Raw genomic sequence first — 14,520 nt, 5'->3', positions numbered from 1 at the left:
AACTGAAGCAACAGCATAGCATTATGCTAATTAAGTAGAAAAGTTGAAAACTGAAACTAACTAAACATAAATTAACGCATGCGACAAATTTCCAACAGAGGGCACACACACACACACACACACACATACAAGACAATGAGTCTGAGTGAGTGTGAGAGAGGGAAAAAGAGAGAAACGGAAGCGGAAGTCACAGTGTTGCCATTTTGATTTGGCTGGGTCATTAGCATTAGCATCCTTTGAAGGAGGCATAAATGGCCTCTGCTCGTTACAAAATGAGAAATTAATTAAAAAGGTGGAAGAGAAATGTTAAAAAGAAACGATCCAAACGCGTGACCGAATTGTAAAACAAATCCCAAATGGCCTAGAGATGTAGTCCAGCTACCCTCCACTCCCACTTCTCCTACTCACCCACTACACACACAATCGTCAGGCGTTCTCTGTTCAAGTTCCTATTTTGGCTTTGTCCAATGACGCAAGAATATTTAATGCGTTTGGTAATAAAAGCGGATTTTCGTTTTTGGCCCCAAACAGCACCAACCCAACACACGCACACACAAACACACACACTAATCTGGTTAGGGCTCAAATATTCCTATTTTTGGCAACATACTGTTTTTGGTGCCTCTGCCCCCACCCTGTACCCCGTCTCTGTGCATTTTTATGAACTACGAAACAGAGGAAGGAAAAGTTTCTTTCTTTTCTTATGGGGGAGAAAAACTTGTTTTTCTTGGCCATGTGAAAAATTATTGAAGACTTTTTTTCGTTGTACTTGAGAGCCAATCAATTGCATGCAACATCAACTGAAACAACTTGCTGGCCACTGTAATGGCTGGAGGATTATAATGGGAAAAGTGATTTAAAGTCCTTGGCTACACAATGCTTATTCTTAATATACAGAATCAATTTGACCTCAATACGTTCGATGGCCCAAACTTTTAAATTACTCAACGGGCACTTTCAATAAAGGCGGGGGTCAACTCACATTCTACCTGCCAAAAAAAAAAGTCCAATATTTACAAAAGCCGCCTACAGCCGAACTGTGAATGCTCTAGGAAAACGGAGATTATGGCGACAAGGAGTCAAATATATTCATATTCATTGTGTGCTTTATTTCCAGTAATATAAATGTTTCATTAAAGCTAATGTTTAAGTAAGGATAACAGTGTTTTTTATCCATAGGCTTTTCATCTGAGTCAAATATAAAAGACCTCTCACATTCTGAATTCTAGATATGCGATGGTCAACATAGAATCCCAGAGTGACAAGATTTGGTTCTTGTTTTGAGAGCTAGCCAAAATGTTAATGCCCCCAAATTTTCATTTAATAATCAAAATCTGAACTTGCGTACCACTATGTTAAAATAAGGATCCTGAGTTTTATTGTCTAGCATTTTAAAAAGATCATCGCAGTCAAATTTGTTTTCGAGTCCTCTTTCTAATCCTAAGTGTCACCTTTGTCAAGGGGAAAGGTATTTGATTTTTGACTTCTGCTGACTCTTGTTAGATTTATATAATTAAAGAGATTTTGAGCATATGGAATCAAGTAAATTTTAATTTTTTAATCAAAATAGTCTTATTAAAGTAATTTTCATTACACTAATCTTTCAAATGACGGGTAAGTAATTTCAGTTTTATCAAATGTTGCTTCAAAAATCCATAAATTATTATAAAAGTTAATTTAAAAGAGATAAGTATCATAATAAGTATATTATTATATGACTTATAAAACGAAGAAAAAGACCAAAACGTTGAAACAAAATATAAATAAAATATTTTTTTAATACAGACAACTTTTATCATTAGAAATGTTTAGCAGAATAAGAATAAATAATAAATATGCTTGACAAAAAGGTTTTTCTTTAAATAAGTTAAGGTGGGACTTTGAAATTGCAATATTTTCATTATAGTTTCGAATGGCGAAAAATTAGCTGGTTGTCTCCATTGTGATATTTGACTTCTCTCATCAGCAGACTCCAAAATTGTATGGCCATATCACTAATTTAACACTAAAACAAGTTTCAAATTCCAACTGAATGAAATGGAAAAAGAAAAGCTTCCTATTTTAAATTCGACCGATTCTACGACCATAATTTAAGAGATTCGACGTTGGTCATTTATCATTTTTTATAATTACTGAGTGAGTTTATACCTATATAGGATTATAGGTATATTAACATCAAATTAGAAGTGTTAGTTTGTATAGAAGCAATCAATTATCTTTAACTCACTTAAGATAATACTTAAGTAGTAAGGCTTTGGTGGATTTTTCCGTCTCGTTATTTCGATGGAAATTACACTACAATATTTGCATAATTGTAAGTACTTAATGTAGTATTTGCTTAAGTAATAGTAATTGTAATAATATCATTTATGAAGCAAATATAACATAAACTGTTGATTTCATTAATTTCAAATAGTTTGAACTTTAAACAAATGTATTCTAGCCATGAGCCAACTAAAGGTTATTATTATCTCTGTTACATATTGGTAAATTGATCAAAATTCCTTCACAACGTCACGAAAGACTTAAAATGTTTTTTATGTCAATCATCACATTTTTCCATGTCAGCTAAATGATTTAGTGGCTGATTGGAAATGGTCTTGGCTTAATATTTATAGCCAATATATCCTTTACCTTAGGGTATTGAAAAAACTCCTTCGACAAGGTCCCAACATGCCAACCAGAAAAACTTTTCTTACTGGCGCACAAATTTACTCTTTTCTGGCTCCCCCTCGCCAATATAACTGCGCGTTAGGTGGCTCGTCTTTAGCAAAAGTTGTGTTAAAGTTTTTCCCTTTTCTTTTTTGTAGTCGTCCTTCATCCTGCTGTTGTTGTTGCAGGATGAAGGACGACTACAACGAAGCCAAGCAGGATGTCTATTTCCGCCGCTGGCGTAAAAATAACAATCGACTTGCAGTTTGAATACGTCAGGCAAAACTTTGCTCAGTTCCTGGGCTCTCCTCCATACAGTTTTTTACCAGTGCTTTTCTTTTCATTTTCTTTTTTCTTGATGTATAAGACGGCGGGATTAAGTGGATTTTTAAGTGGCAGCAGCAAAAGTGGCCACGGGCCAGCTTCAGTTGCCAGTTTGGTTTTTGTTTCTTTTTGGTGGGATGGAGGCCTTTGAGTGTGTCCCAGGCGACACAATTACATGCACGTTATTTCCCCGACGTCGACTTTGACTTTCGTCGCGTTGGCAAATTTAGCATGGCATACTTATGGGCGCAGGGATAAGACAGTCAACCAATTGACATGGACAGCACGTGCTAATGGGCAATTTTAATGCAGACACAAAAAGAGTGTAGGCAAAGAACTCTGACAGGGTGAAGCATTTGTCAGTTCTTTTTGGTATTTTTTCTAATTTTTTTGCTTTTGTTTCTCAAGAAAAATGTTATTGCTGAGGTTATGTGGTCGTCTGATGATTGTCTGAAATGGTTTTTATCGTGCCAAGGTAAAGAGAGAGAGGGAGAGAGAGAGAAATGAGGACGATCAGTAATGTTGGCTTCGGGAGCAATAACCTAACATGTGAATGCTCTTAACAACTGTCTGAAAACTTTAAAAATCCCTTAAAAATTGCCTATGATTTGAGTAGATTAAAATTAAGACATTTTCAAAACTTTGCCTAAAATAATCATATGATAAGAACCTCTGAAACAAAGTTTGTTGAAACAAAAGTGTATCTGACTAGGTCAGTGAAAACATTCATTGTGGAGGATTTTCCTTTGCTGCATTGTGTTTTTGGGTTTAGGATAATTTCCATTATGATTCAATTATTTGCACAAAATCAAATTGTCATCAACTTGATGGCGGGGCCAAGTGTTAACAGGCAAGAGTTTATGTCAAGTGTTCAGATACGAGTTGGCATTCAGATGTCTGCCCAATCCGCTGCCAATCCCAAGCCCAATCCCACAGGCCGAATGTAAATTGTAATGTAAGCGGAAATAAGCATCGGTTGACGCTGCTGAACTTGGCTGCCGTCGCATTTTAATTAAAATTTATAAGCCCTGGTTGGGGATTTGGCATCCAGGACCACAGACACAAGGCCAGGATTCTATGGATATCACTAACGGGAATGGGAACGGCTACGGCAACGGGAACGGGACTTGTGCCTAGAGAGGGACGTGGCGTTTTAAGCTTTTAAGTTGTGGTGGATTTGCAAAGGATTTTATGTGAAAATCAACTGCGGTGCGCATAAATTAAAAATCAAGCCACAACAAAAATAACAATAAACAGAAAAAAAACAACATTTTTTGCTGCTATGGACCGACTTTGTGCGCATTATTTGTAATTAATTTGCTGCATTAGCTTTTTCCGTTGCCTATTTCTAGGCCAAGCACGAACAGAACAGAACAGAACAAAAAAAAAAATTAATGCCTCGGCAATTTACGCATTTTGCGGCTTTGATTGTCAAATTGAATTATTTTGATTTACAAGTGCACACAAAGCCATTCGCCGTATTATTATCCATTTTAATGGGTTTTCCGCAAATAATTGTTTTCGATCAAATATTTCAATAATATATAATGAATTCAATTATGATTATTGTTGGTTAAAAAAAAAAAACACACACACACAAGAATTACATAAAAATTTATAAAACCATATATTAAGACAAGCAAGATACCCTGTATCTTGTGAGATGAGCACATGGAAATCTTACATTTACATTAGTTACGTATATTTTAAAGGCATATTAAACTCTTTAACAAGATTTGGAGCCAAATGAAACCAAGCAATCTAGAGTTTTTTATCGGACCAATCTCAAAGTAATAAAGTTCTCTGTATTCGGGATGTAACAATTACTTTTGAATCGTTTTGTCATACCAATCAAATCAATCTCAAACTAGTTGAGAATTACATATAAAGCGAAAAATGTTAATCATAGATTTTAGCTCCAAAGTTCCAGTTACATTTACTAACCCTAAAAGTATGATTTTTATACCATACACCCATAGGGTGAAATGGTATATTAAAGTCGCCAAAATGTATGTAACAGGCAGAAGGAAGCTTCTCCGACCCTATAAAGTATATATATTCTTGATCAGGATCAACAGCCGAGTCGATCTAGCCATGTCCGTCTGTCCGTCCGTCCGTCCGTCCGTCCGTCCGTCCGTCCGTCCGTCCGTCCGTCCGTCCGTCCGTCCGTCCGTCTGTATGAACACGCAGATCTCGGAGACTATAAGAGCTAGAGCCACCAAATTTGGTATGTATACTCGTGTAGTATGCACATGTTCAGCATTAATTGGAATTTCGGCCACGCCCCCTTACGCCCCCAGGAATCACATAAAACTGTTTTTCTTAAAAAGTATGACAGCTAGAGACATCAAATTTAGTTTGTATACCCGATTAGTTAGTGCGCAGAAATTAACTGTTCAAACTTTTGCCACGCCCCCTTACGCCCCCAGGAATCACACAAAACTGTTTTTCTTAAAAAGTATAATAGCTAGAGACATCAAATTTGGTTTATATGCTCGGTTAGTTAGCGCGCAGAAACTAATTGTTTAAACTTTTTGCCACGCCCCCTTCCGCCCCCGGAATTTACATAAAAGTGATTTCCTTAAAAACTATGATAGCTACCGACATCAAATTTAGTATGTAGACTAGCTTAATAGACGCGCAGATATTGGCTATTTAAACATTTTGCCACGCCCACTTCCGCCCCCGTAAATTAAACAAAACTGATTTTATCAAAAACTAACAAAGCTAAAGTCACCAAATTTAGTATGTATACTGGCATAGTATGCGCAGAGAATTTAGATATTTTCACATTTTGCCACGCCCACTTCCGCCTCCATAATTTAGAAAAAAACGATTTCCTCCTTTAGTTTTTTGACTATCGCATTTAAATTTGGCAGACTAATTAATCTTATCTATTTTTACCAAACTACCAAATTTTATTGAAATCGGACTAGAAACATGTAAAATATGCGTATGAACGTATTTTACTACGCGGTCCACAAGGCCAGAATTGGACGTTGGCTAGTAGCGGCGCTAGAGTGCTCGTGTGTTTGTAGAGTGAGCGAGATAGCACATAGTATAAGATATGTAAAAACAATTTAATAGACATACATTTGGTCTTCGAAATTTGAAATATTTGTTTCACCAGGTGTATGGTATACCCAAGTCGACGAGTCGACTTACTTGCTTCATTTTTTTCAATTTTAAGATTTCTTAAATATCAGTTCCAATATGTTTCTTACATGTTCAAGAATAATTTTCAAACTGCTTAAGCGGAATACTTAACCCAAATAATATCTAATAACTTAATTTAAGTAAACCCTTTTTAACAGATATTTTCAGAATATACAGAGAAGCCACAGCCAAAATGATGCACTTGAAATAGTTTGCGTCGAGAGGAAACCCTTTTGATTTGGAAATGAATCTTTCTACAACTTTTCAAAAACTTTGACCAACTTCAATTTCAATGTAGTCATTACTAAATGTCAAAGGAATATTTAAGTTTAGGCAAACAGTTCTACAATTCTAAAAACTTATATACTTACTGACTTTAGGGTACGGCACATAAAAATATTATACAGGCTGACAATAAACCTATGTGCTTTGGCAAATAAATATACATACATATATGCCAACACTTGATAAGAACTGATATAAAAAACCATTATTAAAAAAAGAAACAAATCGACTAAGCCAGGCATTGACGAATTATCTATGCTTTAAATTCACAATTAGTTAAGTAATAATTAGTTAAGTCTCTCTTCAAAAAGCCCACAATATAAATCTACTGAAAATTATATCACTATATTCCTAAAGCAGGTGTAGTGCCCACCTTGAAGTGAAGATTTCAGTAATATATAGATTTTGGTCTCTGGAAATCTAAGTTTCAGTTTTTCCTCTTATAAAAATGAGCCATAGACAACAATTAAACTCTGCTTATTTGGCAAAACTAGAAACGAAAATAGGCCTTATGTGCTTATGTACATACTAAATATAACAAGGACTATACTCTAAATATTAGAGTATAAGCATATAATGCTTTTTTGTTTAACTAAATAGGCATGTGATTAAGATATTTCAATTGATTAGGTAATATTACCTACATAAAAAAATACGAATTTTTTGCAGTTACTTAAAAAATAAACATAAAAAATTTAAATTATAGATATGGAATGTGAGTTTAAATATGTTTTAGCATTTAAAATTTAAACAAATTAAAGCTTTATTTGATGTGAATCAGAAAGATTTAATAGGCAATAAATCACTCAAGACAAAAGTAGACGATTCTACAAAGCAAGACAGTTTAAATTACAAATTAAATTAGTTCGAGCTTATATTCTTATCCAATATTATTCAAATTAGACAATGAATGTGTCCGACTTAATTAAAATTCAATAGATATGCCAATCGAATCTAAATTTCTCATTCTTGAAATCTTCTTAATTGCCATATTTGTGAATTTGAAACGGAATTAGCCTAAATAGACAACGACATCTATGGCCATTAATTGCTGTCTATCTCTGTGGGCTAATCCCTTGCCAAATAGCCAAAAATTGCATATCACCACGGACCACTTGGGCTTGGTATGTACACCATGTACTCGGACCGCTCCCTTACATGCATGCACTTCCTGTTTATTGATATTTTATGCGGCATTTTATGCAGCAAATTGCATTCTAATTGCAATTTTAGGCACGTTCACAATGGTCCATCCCCAAACCGTTGAAAAATTTGCATAACATGAATTTCCAATTTAATTGTTCAAATAAAAATCCGATTTTTCGCACATGTTCAGCAAGCGGCCAAAAAAAAAAAAAAAAAGAGAGAGAAAAAAAAACAGGAAGCAGTAATACAGAAATGAAAAATGTTTTGGCCAAAAACCGATGATGAAATTTAATTGAGAGCATGCGAGGGGAGCAGCTCAAATCGATTACCTCTGCTGGAGTTGACAAAATATATACATTCGTACATACATACATACATACCTACATATGTACATATGTACCTATGTATGTGTGTAGGAAATGCCTGGGCAATGGCAATGGATTTTTGTTGTTCGAGGCAAAGTGCAATTTGTTGTCAAGTTTTGTATGAATTTCTTAAAAGCGCATAAATTTTACAAGTACATGACGGAGGTGCCATGACGAGGGAGTTGGAAAATTGAAGAGAGAGATTGGTTGGCAGGAGCGGCGAGAGGTGATATGGGGTCGAGTGTCAAGTTTATTATGGTCCCTGGAAATGGTATGCAAGGAATCAGTCAAGTTACTGCAGCTGGAGCTGAAACAACTCAGCTGGCTTAAAAATTTGTGCAAATTTTTCAATCAGTATGTGAAGACTTTGAGCTTGTGCAGTTGCTGGTTCGAGGTGGTAACGTGATTTTCCAACTCAAAATGCTTACTACTACTCTTATTGCCATTGTCACATCTCTAGCCAAGCCAAGAGTTGGTCACAACCAAAGTCAAAGTTCAAACACAATATCTCAAATATGCTCGAAGGGTTTTTTGAAGTGAGGAACTTGCAACCTGAAGAAGCAGCAGAATGAGAGGAGGCTATGTGCACTCATGTGTGTCTATTTCTCTCATTTTTTTCAAAGTTCTTCAGCTGTGTGTTTTGTGTGCGTTGCACCTCTGGAAATTGAATGGGCCATGGCTCTCATGTCCTCTCAAGCCGTAAAAGAAGATAAATGACAGAAGTGAGCCATATCGGCCACAGCCAGCACCAGCAGCAGAAGCCGCTCCAAATGCTTTGCATTTTGCTAGAGTCATGATTTCACGGAGGAGGAGTTGAAATCCTAACAGATAGCGTCACACATTTTGCCATCTTAAGGCTGCAAAACGTCAGGCATCAGCAAATGGCCTTTCTCACCCGTTCAACTTTTCCGTTTGATTAAAAATCTTGTATACTCGTATGTACACAGGCATGTAAAGGTAATCCCAAGTTTCACCTTTCGCCAATTTGCAATTTAATATTCATATGACTGCAAAATGGCAACCAAAAGTCGCAACAAATAAATGAAACAGAGAGAAATATGCCAGACATAAAGAATGTAAGAGAATGAACATAAACTACAACGAAAGACTCACTTTTTGGATGCCCTTTAGAAATAAATGGTCCATGCAAAGAAATTAAGGCAATAACCTAAAAGAAAACACTGCAAAAAAAAAAAAAAAAACAAATTTAAAGCTACTGGAAAAAGAATTTATTATAGAAATTGATTTCTAGTTATGTGGTAGGAATTGTATGATCTAAAACAATCTTGAGAACAAATTTGAGATTTGCAAAATTTCCTTGGAAGTTTTTCGACATGCAATCTTATTATACATATAAGCAAAAAGATGTCTTCCTTCTGGTATAGCTAGATCTTAACAATAAAGGTTTTGAAGTAAATAGTAGACATAAGTTAACTACTTCAATAAAATTTCAAAATCTAAGTCGAAATTGCAGTAAGACAAATTTGAAATTTCCCAAGAGATATGTATAGATTATGTACAAATTCGTTCCGTTTTCATTTTGTTATATATACAGGGAAATTAATGCAAATTAACAAACATTTTCAAGTCAACTTTTTTTGTTTTGTGTAATTTTGGAAGACCTTTTCCATTCAGGATATGATTTGAAGGATAGAGATGTCAATTTTGTTGCCCCTTGAGGTTATTTTTTTTGCAAATGACCGACCTTTGGTCAGGTTTCAAAATTCATGATGATGCTCATATACTCTCAGTCCGAAGAAGAGACAGAAAATATGACACTGAGCTGGAACGAGGACGAGTGCTGAGCTCTGGCCAAGAGTAGAGGTGTCCTTTGTGGTACCATGATTGGTGGGCCAAAGGAAGGTTGAAGGCTACGGCGTCTCTCTAGTTTGGCGCAACTCGCGAAACGTCATATAAAAGTAAACACGCTCCGGCATTCTCCTGACAGTGGGCATGGAAATTTATTGCTTTTTCCCCAGTCCTTTCAGTTTCTCTCTCTCTCTCTGTCTCACTCTCTCAACGTTTGCAGTCTTCTTGCTGCTGAAGTTTTGCGAAATTTTTGGCGGCCATGCAGCACACTCGTAACACACTGACAAAAGTTGGACGCAGGAAATAAAAATTACAAAAAAAAAAGGAGAAAGATGCCAAGGCAAACGCATGTGAAACGGATGTACATATATATATAGCCCAAACCCTGTCCCAAACCCAGACTCATGATTCACGACTGTTTTATAAAAACCCACACATATACTTGTACATACTTATATACATTTGTATGTATTTTTTAATATGCATAAATTGCACACTTATTTTATTTCGTTTCATTTTCAAGGAGCCCACCCACAAAATCGGACTAAGACTATTTCAGTTACCTTGAATCGGGCAGAAATTGAGTGGAGTCTACTGGGCAATGACTTATGTATGGCAAAGGTATTAAACTCAAATTTAAAATTGTCCACATGATATTTTTTTGTAATTGATTCATTTTACCTATTATATCAAAAAAAAAAAAAAAAAAAAAAACCATTCCGAATATTAAAGAGAAATAAATTCCATTTAAAATGTTTATTTTATATAAAATAAAATCGAAACGAATTTTCTTTTTGGCATTTATATATTTTTTCAAAAATAAGTAGAATATGGACCATTCGTGTAATAAATCATGATTTTTTGCAATATTTAAGAGCTGAAAATGGGAAACATTTCTGTTGAAAGTTAAGAAGAAAAGCGGCTTGTGTATTTCTTCGGCAAGGGAATTAAATATTTGGTGAAGCTTTGCTGAAAATTTTGGCCATCGCCAGCTGATATATGTATATAATTGGGTATATATATCACATAAATGTGTGTTCTATTCGTATGTGTGTGTTTGTGTATATCAGAGACATGACAATTGACAATATTATATGACACGTTAGGTTTAAAAGCCCCAAACTCTATATTTGTATTTCATCAAGTCAAGTCAATTCTTTGGCTTTAACTCAAACAAGTCATTTTCATTAACTTGACTTACTTTGACCGCAGCAGCAGCGGTGGAAATATTCTGTAATATAACCAAGTTCCTTAAGCCCATATACACACTAGTATTTGCTGATTGTGAAACAAATATTGACAAGGCCAAGAAGGACAGCATACAATACTCCACTCCACATCCTATTTGTCTCCTGCTCCTGTTGCAGGCTTAATATACCAGCTCCGTCTTCAGCCTTGTGCTTAGTGCCTTGGTCTTGCTTATGGTTTTGGTGTGGTTCCTGCTTTCCTTTTTCCTGGTTTGGCTTCCTTCCACTTGCCCCCTGTAGTCCGCAGAGACATTTGTGCCATATCATGTTCCATGTACCATGTTCTCTGTGTTGACGCACTGGCACAAAAGCTGAAATTATATTTAAAACTTCTCTCTTTCTTTCTTTCTTTATTTCTTTCATTCTTTCCCACTTGCTTTGCGTCGGTCTGTCTCTCGGTCTATCAGTCTGTGTGTGTCCTTTCTTGGATGGCATGTTATTTACTTTTGTGGTCATTGTGCGCCATCGCCATCCCAAATGCCCCAAAGTTATAATTCTTAAAGTTTTTATCTACCAAAGGAGCTGCCGCCCGCCACCAGCTTTCTGTCTGTCTGTCTGTCTGGCTCGCTGGCTGCTCAAGTGGGCGTATACGTAATATTTAAGTTAAATGTATTTAATGGTTCTTCTTCTACTTTCATTTCATTTTTCTCTTTCTCGCTTTTTTTTTTTATTTTTGCATATTAATGATTTATGAATGGGTCCCAGACATGTCATAACAACAACAACAACAACAGCATAACAACAGGAAAAGTAGCTGTCTATTTTCATTTAGAATTCGCTTAATTTTCATTTCTTGCTGCTTTTGTTAATGAGAACATTAGACTTGTATGTACAGACGCGGCATGTCTTGAGTTCAGTTTTTGAGGGTGTTTTCAATTTTAATTAAGTGCTGAGCCACATTTAAGCCTAAGCCGGCATTGGCAGTCAAAGTCTTATCCCCAGACCAAGTTTTAATGCTGCTGCTGTCTCTTTTTTGGGGCAATTTATGGGCAAGCAAACAACAAATTTGGCAATTTGTTAGGCTAATGATGCCATTTTTCCTCAACGAAATTACCTGATGCCTGGACGGCAATACCAAACCACCTCATCTCATATAGTAGGTACACACGCTCTAAAACACACACATATTGCCAAACAAACTACCACCGCCAGTCATGTGTGCGTTTTGTTGATTGGCAACTAAGACCGGACCCGAACTAGTTCAGTTATACACTAAGGTAAGTCTCAGTTGAACGAGCCGACGAAAAAAATACGCGTAAACACCTCCAACCAATTTCCAGGGTAGCTTTGGGTATCAACGCATTCTGGTCATAGTTTCTAACCTTGTTACCAACAAAATTTCAATATAGAGATCATAATGGTAACATATTCTACTATTGGCCTTTAACATAATACGTGCTCTATGTGCTCTATTCAATGAGTATGTCTATAAGCAAATATCAGTCAAGATGTAATAGGTTAAGCATTAGAACATAGTTTATCCTCAAATGGGCCATCGATAATGCAAAATTACTGGACTCAAAAAGGAAACATAAACAACTTACACAGAACATTTCATATAATACTATGGTATATACATACATATGTACATACATTCCCTAGTCGGTGGCTCAATGGAGACCTACTAAAAAACTACAATTCTGTTGTGCTTCCGTCGGGGATAATGGAAACGATTGTGGATAACGAATAATTTTTTTTTTCCCATACATTTAAAACTGTTTTGAAAAAAAAAATACTACAATAAAAATGAACTTAATAAATCTAAGATGTATATAAAATAATAGTTCTTAAACCATCTCTTGGGAACTTCAAACCCAAAAATTTGAGTTTATCCAATAAATTAGAATATTATAAAAGTGATTAAGTGAGATTTAAGAGTTTTGCCAAGTTTTTAATGTTATAATGTAGAGTAGATTGCTCAAAATACTAAGTTTTCTAAGAATTTTTGTAACTTTGGTTATATTCTTAGAATATTTTTAATACCGCAAAGTCTTTGGCAGCCCTTAAAATTGATTTATAAGGAATATTCATTAATTACTGTGCGTTAATTGACTTGCTTGCCCGATCTGTTTAATGTGATTAAGTAATTAGTAGAGAAGGTTGAGAAAAACTTGTATAAGTATTTAAATGGATATTGAATTTAAAACAATGTGTTGAACTCTTATATTCTAAGAGCTAAAGTCTTAGGAGTTTTGGTAATTGTTTTGGTGTTTGCCTTCTGGAACTGGATCATTTATTGGCCACAACTGTTGGACAACAGCAACTCTCTAATTTTGGGTAACAAATGTTACTATTTTTATATATCATTCAAGGGTCAACAAGTTACGACTAGTCAGCAAAAATTCCTGTGTTCCTCTGCTTGTTGAGGTAAGTAAGTAGCTGTCATAAAAAAAGGAAAATGTAGGTGCTCAACAAACGGCATGGGATGAGATTGAGGCGAGTTACGCTTATACTTTATCCGAATGACTTTGCTTCTTGGGAAGGGGGAGAATCTCAGGAAGAAGTTTCATTTAATGGTAACTAGTTTTGGTTGGTCAAATTTCCATTTAATTAGCGACAACAGCTGTAGCCAGCTGTATGCAATGAAACCCCAAAGTCTATTAAGCATTGCGAAAGCCAAAATGGCAAACGTAACGTTAGGATTTAATGCCAATGAAACCGCGTGAGGCATTTGCCAATTCGGTTGGGTTCAGACATTAGACGAAGAGGGGGGTGAGTAAGATGATACTTGTATCCAAAAACTAACCAGCCAGAACAATGCTTAACACAGACACCCGAGATCCTGAACCGAATGTGCAACATGCCAATGCACATGATGTGTTTAATGGTTAAATTGTTGCTAATTCCATTAGCCGTTTGCTGGTCTCCTCGGTCCGGGGCTGGCCTGCCCTGGCTGGGGTTTCCTCTGGTGTTGTTGGCGTCTGTTGTATGTATTTGTGGCCAAAGTGTTGCGTTGCAATGCCGCCAGATACAGAGCAGACCCATGGCAAACTCCTCTTTGCACCACTTTACTTCAGTATACTACACTCTATCCCGCTGGCAAATGGAACGTGCGCAAATTAATGTTACGTTGACGCAATGTTGGCATGGCTCCGAGTACCGTGACCTGTTCTCGTTACTCCTCGTTACCCACCAAATCTCACTTCACCCCATGCCACACTCCAGTGTGTTTCCTGTTCCAAAATTTGGCACATTGTTTGCCCTGGTCTGCAGATTTGTCAAACTTGTTCTCAAATGGAGGGAGAGGAAGGACGGCGGAGTTAGAAACGGAGGCAACTACAACTGATTGGAATTGCAATAGATTTTGGGCGCCCATCCAAATTGGCCAAAAGGCAACAAACTGTTTCGAGTTTTAGTGTTGAGTGTGTAAAAGAAATTAGCCTCCAATTTTGTTTAGGTCAATGAAAATTGGTGGAGTATCCTAAATCAAGCTAGTGAACAAAAATGTACTATCTAGTAGAGTGGACTAAAAAGCATGACTTGTAGAAACTTTAGTCGATCAAGATATCCGCAGGATGTTCTTCAGAATATCCTAT

The sequence above is a fragment of the Drosophila tropicalis genome, unplaced genomic scaffold (assembly GCF_018151085.1).
Source record: "Drosophila tropicalis isolate 14030-0801.00 unplaced genomic scaffold, ASM1815108v1 contig_562, whole genome shotgun sequence".
Taxonomy (NCBI): Eukaryota; Metazoa; Arthropoda; class Insecta; order Diptera; family Drosophilidae; genus Drosophila; species Drosophila tropicalis.
Note: the sequence above shows the minus strand (reverse complement) of the source record.